Source organism: Colobus angolensis, unplaced genomic scaffold (genome assembly GCF_000951035.1).
Source record: "Colobus angolensis palliatus isolate OR3802 unplaced genomic scaffold, Cang.pa_1.0 Scaffold688, whole genome shotgun sequence".
Lineage (NCBI taxonomy): Eukaryota > Metazoa > Chordata > Mammalia > Primates > Cercopithecidae > Colobus > Colobus angolensis.
In genome coordinates this window covers 100,741-108,329 of record NW_012120576.1, presented here as the reverse complement: position 1 = coordinate 108,329, position 7,589 = coordinate 100,741, and the positions used below count along the sequence as shown (strand labels likewise).

Here is a 7,589-nt window from a genome sequence, read left to right as displayed (position 1 = left end):
GCACCAGGAATGTGAGCTTCTCCCTCCCCACAGTGCTGCTCTCCCCAGCGCTCCCATGTCTCTGAAGGCACCATCATCTTCCAAGATACATGGGCCTCCTCAGGGTCTAGGAGTCCTAGACGTGGGACTAGAAATTAGATGACATTGCTGTCTAAATAAAACACCACTACAAGGAGATAGAACAGGGGAGCCCCTTGAATGCGACAAGAGCACCCCCCCAGGCATGTTCCACCCTCATCCCGGGCTCATCAGGAGGGACACAGTTTTAAGTGGGTTGGAGGAATAGTTCAGAGGCTGAGATGTTACACCCACAACTGAGAATGCCTTTCTAGTGCTCTGTGTCCTCACAAATCCCCAGAAATCCTCCTCCCCTGGAGAGTTCCCAAAGCCCTTGCAGACCTGCCTTGTCTGTGCTGTCCTGCCTGTGCCCCCTGGTGGACACCTCCATTCACTGCCTGTCCCGTGGGTTCTGTCCAAAGGTGGAATCTGTTATCAATGTGGATCTCTGATGGGGGTAACTTCCTCCCATGAGGAATCCTCAGCCTCACCAGCAATGGCAGACACAGCCAGGTATGTAAACATAGAGGAAGTGAGATAGAAAGTGTGGCCAGCCCAGAGAGCCTGCCCATATCATCCTAGGGCGACCAGGACAAGGAGGCCTCAGCAATCTTGCCAAGCAGATGTAGGAATGACTTTCTCGAGCCTCATGGGCTTGAGACCGTTGTGAGTGCTCAGGATATCTCCCTTAGAAAGGCACACATTTAATTCTCCATCTTGAAATGTGAACTAGGACCCCCACAAATTATGCAGCCCCCACAAATTAATCTGTTCTGGAGGAACCATTCTTATCAGAAATTAGTGCTGGATTGACTTGGAGAAAAGCCTGACCATAACCTTCAGGATGAAATAAAGGCCTGAATGAATGGACACTTTAGGAGACTTGTGGAAGATTGGAGCCTTCGGCATTCAGAAGAGGAGTTCAGACTGTGCAAGATCTGAGGCCAGGATCCAGGTTCCCAGGTTCAGGGAGCTCCCTGAACCCACTGTGGGTCCTTGCTAAAGTTGTCTTGCCCATGTGTGCTTTAGACAGCAGCACCTTTATTTCATGGGATAGATAGAGAATTCTCAACAAAGCCTTTGCAAGAATCTGATCATCACATCTTGAGCTCACCCTCCCTGTAGCTTTTTTTTTATGTTGACAGCCACTTCATAGAGAGTCCTCTGTGATCCTTAAGAGAAATATCCTTGTGCAAAAAAAAAAAAAGGCCAAAACCACATAGTGAGCCTCCCTGCTCCCTGTTTAAAGAAAGCTGGCTTAGCAATGTTGTCTGTTTTTTGGATGTACTGTGTTACCCATACGTGGGAAGAAAGAGTTTTAAGAGTTAGCAAATAGGGTCACATCCAGCAGAGAACATGTGGTTGGGGACTAGGGCATTGGTGACTCCTTAGACCTCAGCTGCAGCCTGATAAACGTGGTTAACAGAGAAGTAGGAGGCAGTGACATGAAATGGGTGTTCACAGCCTTGTGTTGGGAATTGAATGAGAAACAAGAGGTTGAACTTGGATGTTCCCCAGAGTGAGCACAAGGTCAGATGAGTTTTTCAAGATAGGAGTGATCGGTCTTTCTCAGGGTGGGGCCCGTAATGAAAGGCAACGATAGAGTAAATAGTACTAAGTAACTAGAGGAGGGCACTCTGTCTTCAGTTACATGATGATTTGCTAGGTGGCTCATGACAAGGTAGTTAAGACGAAGGAAACAAATGTAGCAGGCACAGCGTGGGCTGGATAGTCAGCTGTTGATAGCTTCTGCTGAGATGGCCACAGGACTCCAGGTTCCCCTGCCGCGGTTGGCCACAGGGCTGCTGCTTCTCCTCAGTGTCCATCCCTGGGCTGAGAGTGGGAAGGTGCTGGTGGTGCCCGTTGATGGCAGCCACTGGCTCAGCATGCGGGAGGCTGTGCGGGAGCTCCATGCCAGAGGCCACCAGGCGGTGGTCCTCACCCCGGAGGTGAATATGCACATCAAAGAAGAGAACTTTTTCACCCTGACAACCTATGCCATTTCATGGACCCAGGACAAATATGATCACCTTTTGCTGGGCCACATTCAGTCATTCTTCGAAGCAAAACATCTTCTGTTGAGATTTTCTAGAAGAATGGCAGTTATGAACAATATGTCTTTGATCATACATAGGTCTTGTGTGGAGCTACTGCATAATAAGGCCCTGATCAGGCACCTGAATGCTACTTCCTTTGATATGGTGTTAACAGACCCCTTTCACCTCTGCGGGGCGGTGCTGGCTAAGTACCTGTCGATTCCTGTTGTGTTTTTTTGAGGAACATTCCATGTGACTTAGACTTTAAGGGCACACAGTGTCCAAATCCTTACTCCTATATTCCTAAGTTTCTAACGGCCAATTCAGACCACATGACATTCCTGCAAAGGGTCAAGAACATGGTCTACCCTCTGGCCCTGTCCTACATTTCCCATGCTGTTTCTGCTCCTTACGCAAGCCTTGCCTCTGAGCTTTTTGAGAGAGAGGTGTCAGTGGTGGATCTTCTCAGTCATGCATCCATATGGCTGTTCCGAGGGGACTTTGTGATGGACTCCCCCAGGCCGATCATGCCCAACATCGTCTTCATTGGGGGCATCAACTGTGCCAACAGGAAGCCACTATCTCAGGTCTGTATTGGTGCCTTCATCCAATCAGTGTTCCAAGCAAAACACTTTTTAAAAAATGTATTTACTTACGAGTCTCTTCGTATCTACTTATCTTTCCAAAGATTTCATTTCTGCTTCTCATTGTTGTAATAGTCTTCAGTGAGATAAACTTTTAAAGGATCAATGGTAGTGCAGTTCAGGCTTTCAATGACCATTGAGAGGAAGGAGAGGCAGGGACAAGGATCTGTCAAAGGATGGTCAAGAAGTGATGTGACTCACAGAGACTGCTCATTTGTAAAGGCACCATCTTCATGGTTGTGAATGTGCCTCATCTGGACAGGAGCAGGGGCACTACATTGAGAACTAATCCATCCAAATCATGCTGCAAGATTTTCAGTAGAAAGGCTGAAGGAATAGCAATGTAGAATTGTTGACGTGATAATTTTTAGTGGTCCCGTCTTGCAAAAGACAGAGAGGTGACCACAGGAGACCTAAGCACTCAGAGGAAGTAGAAGTTTCAAAGAGGTTGACTCAGTTCAGTGGAACTGGGTCAATGTAGGTGCAATGGACGTCTGTGATCAGAGAATGAAACACAGATTTCAGTTTCCAGAGAGGGAATTTTGGATTATAATAGGAGAATGTTTCTTGTGAAGACGCTACTTAAAAAAAATTCTTAACTTTGTGGTTAACTTCATGGTCTAATACAGAATTGTCTAATAGAAATATCATGTAAACCACATACGTAATTTAAACTTTTCTAGTGGGCATGTTAGAAACCAGAAAAAAAGAATCCACCAAAATTAATTTGAATAATGCATTTTATTTAACCACACATATCCCAAATATTATCCTTTCAGCATGTGTTCAATATAAAATTAATATTTAATATAGTTTTTTTGTTGTTAAGTCTTCAAAATCTAGCATATATTTGACACTTACAGCATATCTCCATCTGGAATAGCCACATTTCAAGTGCTCAATAGTGATATGTAGTTAGTGACCACCATATGGTCAATGTTTATAAATATTCCGTGGACAAAACCAAAATTCTGTCTTTTCAATTTTTCTATCTTTTTTTTTTCCTTTTGAGATAGAGTCTCACTCTGTCACCCAGTCTGGAGTGCAGTGGTGGGATCTCGGCTCATTGCAATCTCTACCCCCCAGGTTCAACCGATTCTTCTGCCTCAGCCTCCCAAGTAGCTGGAACTACAGGTGCATGGCACCATGTCCAGCTAATTTTTTTTTTTTTTGTATTTTTTGTGGAGATGGAGTTTCATCATGTTGGCCAGGCTGATCTCGAATGCCTGATCTCAAGTGATTCACTTGCCTTGGCCTCCCAAAGTGCTGGGATTACAGGCATCAGCCACCACACCTAGGCAATTTTTCTATCTTTTAAAAGACCCTCTACTGAATCTGCCCAATTCTGGGAAGGATGTCTTAAAAAAAATCCCCATATATAACAAATTCTGCTCAAGTTACAGTTTGGTTCTTAAATAATTTTTGCTTTATACATAGTGATTAGATTGGTGCATGTAGGTTTGAGACTTGTATTTTCTTCACATAGTTTGCTGTTATCATTAAATAATAATCCCTAAAATACATTTTATCTGATATCAGTATTGCTACTCCTATATTATTTTTTGAATTCCCCATCTCTTTTAATTTGAAAATAATTTGTGTGCAAGTGGGTGGCTCACACCTGTGATTTCCACCCTTTGGGAGACTGAGGAGGATTGCTTGAGCCCAGGAGTCTGAGAGCAGCCTGGGCAACATGCTGATACGCCATCTCTACAAAAAAATAAAAAAATTATCCAGTTGTGTTGGCACACACTTGTGGTCCCAGCTACTCGGGAGGCTGAGGCAGGAGGATCACTTGACCCAGGAGGTGGAGGCTGCAGGAGGTGGAGGTGTGCCATGTTCACTCCACCTCAGTCCAGCCTGGGTGAGAGAGTGAGGCCCCATCTGAAAAAAAAAAAAAAAAAAAAAATTTCTTTGGAATGTGAAAATCTTGTTTTAAAGTTTAGAAAATATTTTTTTAAATTCCAATATGAAAAGCTGGGTGCAGTGGCATGTGCCTGTGGTCCCAGCTACTTGGGAGGCTCAGGTGAGAGGATCATTGAGCTCAGGAGTTTCAGCTCCTGTGGTTTGTTGATTGATTGATTGATTGAAAAACACAAGAAAACCCAAAATGACTTTAATCTGATAATTTCTTTTGATGTCAGCATTCTGATTCTGTCCATAATTGTATTCTTTCCATTGAGTGTAAGCTCATTCCTTTAACAGAAATTTCCTTTTTCCTTCTTAGTTTTGGAATTCCATGGCACTTTTCCATTTCCATGGAGACGCAGTGCAGCATCTTCAAGTCTCCAATTCTTACATCTGTCTCTTTCACTTGTAAGAGCCCTTGTGATTATATTTTCCCACCCAGACATCCAGGATAATCTCACCATGTCAAAACCCTTAATTAAATCACATCTGTAAAGTTTCTTCCACCTGTAATGGAATACATTCCCAGGTTTGAGCAACTACAGTGTAGATACTTTTGCGGGGCTGTGATTCTGCCTACTGCAGACACTAAGCTTAAAGTGAAACCCACATCTTATTCAGAGCTTGGAGGTTTTCCTCTATTTGGCCATTTAAATTTAATTTTTGTTCCTGTCTTCCATAGTCTTCTATTCTCCAGGCTTCAGAACTATCAGCTTACCATTCAATTATCTCCTTTTCTCCTTATCTTCCTTTTTTTTTATTTTTAAAAAACAATACTTTCAAAGAGCAAAAATTTTAGAATTTGAAGAGGTTTATTCTAGTGAAGTTTTTATCGTTTGTACTTTTTTTTTTTTTTTTTTTTTGAGACGGAGTCTCGCTCTGTCGCCCAGGCTGGAGTGCAGTGGCCGGATCTCAGCTCACTGCAAGCTCCGCCTCCCGGGTTTACGCCATTCTCCTGCCTCAGCCTCCTGAGTAGCTGGGACTACAGGCGCCTGCCACCTCGCCCGGCTAGTTTTTTGTATTTTTTAGTAGAGACGGGGTTTCACCGTGTTCGCCAGGATGGTCTCGATCTCCTGACCTCGTGATCCACCCGTCTCGGCCTCCCAAAGTGCTGGGATTACAGGCTTGAGCCACCGCGCCCGGCCTGTTTGTACTTTTTGTACCCTAAGGAAGCTTTGTCTACCTCAAGATATAGTTTTTACATTCTCTTAAAAACATTAAAGGATTCCAGTTTGTATGTTTAGCTGTGTGAGATTGGCAGAGGGGAACTGGATCACTCAGGTCAGGTTTTCGGGATGCCTTTTTCTGTCTCTGGACTTTGCTGGGGTGACCTCACTAACACCCATGGCTTCAACCACCATGTATGCTGATGGCTCCAAGTCTATCTGTGCAGCCCAGACCCCTCTTCATCTCCAGACCCTGGAAGCTGATGCCTTGGGCAGGTCCTCCTATTTCCCAGGCACCAGGAATGTGAGCTTCTCCCTCCCCACAGTGCTCCTCTCCTCAGGGTCCCCATGTCTCTGAAGACACCACCATCTTCCAAGATACGTGGGCCTCCCCAGGGTCTAGGAGTGCCAGACATGTAACTAGAAATGAGATGGCATCACTGTCTAAATAAAACACCACTACAAGGAGATAGAACAGGGGAGCCCCTTGAATGTGGCAAGAGCACCCTCCCAGGCATATTCCACCCTCGTCCTGGGCTCATCAGGAGGGTGCTTAGGAGGCACACAGTTTTAAGGGGGTTGGAGGAATAGTTCAGAGGCTGAGATGTTGCACCCACAGCTGAGAATCCCTTTGTAGCGCTCTGTGTCCTCACAAATCCCCAGATGTCGTCCTCCCCTGGGGAGTCATGAAGCTTTTACAGACCTGCCCTCTCTGTGCCATCCTGCATATGCCACCCTTGAGCTAGGTGTCCCTCTGATGGACGCATCTGTTCACTGCCTGTCCCATGGGTTCTGTCCAAAGGTGGAATCTGTTATCAATGTGGACTTCTAATGGGGGTAACTTCCTGCCTAAAGGAAGCCTCAGCCTCACCAGCAATGGCAGACACAGCCAGGCATGTAGACACAGAGGAAGTGAGATGGAAAGTGTGCCCAGCCCAGAGAGCCTGCCCACATCATCCTGAGGTGACCAGGACAAGGAAGCATCAGCAATCTTGCGAGCACATGTAGGAGTGACTTTCTGCAGCAGGATGAGCCTCATGGGCATGAGACCCTTGTGAGTGCTCAGGGTCTCTCCCTTAGAAAGGCACACATTTAATTCTTCACCTTGAAATTTGACCTAGGGCCCCCACAAATTGTGCAGCCCGTTCTGTTCTGGAGGAACCATTCTTATCAGAACTTGGTGCTGGATTTACTTGGAGAAAAACGTCATCATAACCTTCAGGATGAAATAAAGGCCTGGGTGAATGGACACTTTAGCCTCTAAGCAGACTTGCAGAAGACTAGAGCCTTCAGCATTCAGAAGAGCAATTCAGACTCTGCAAGATTAGAGGCCAGGCTCCAGCTCCCCCTGGTCCCTTGGTGAGCAGGGAGCTCCCTGAACCCACCGTGGGTCCTTGCTAGGGTTGTCTTTCCCATGTGTGCTTTAGACAGCAACACCTCTTATTCCATGATGTAGATGGAGAATTCTCAACAAAGCCTTCCCAAGAATCCGATCATCACATCGTGAGCTCAACCTTCCTGCAGCTTTTTAAAATATTGCCAGCCACTTCATAGAGAGTCCTCTTTCACCCTTGTAAGAAACATCCTTGTGTGAAAAAAGACCAAGACCAGATAGCCAGCCTCCCCAGTCCCTGCTAGAGAAAGCTGGCTTAGCAATGTTGTACCTTTTTTAGATGTGCTGTGTTACTCATATATGAGAAGAAAGAGTTTTAAGAGTTAGCAAATAGGGTCACATCCAGCAGAGAACATGTGGTTGGGGACTAGGGCAGTGGTGACTC

General features: G+C 45.5%; 1 pseudogene; it reads left to right on the top strand.

Annotated features, from left to right (window-relative positions):
• Positions 1 to 1,814: 1,814 nt before the first annotated feature.
• On the top strand, positions 1,815 to 2,809 carry LOC105500780 (annotated as a pseudogene).
• Positions 2,810 to 7,589: the final 4,780 nt, after the last annotated feature.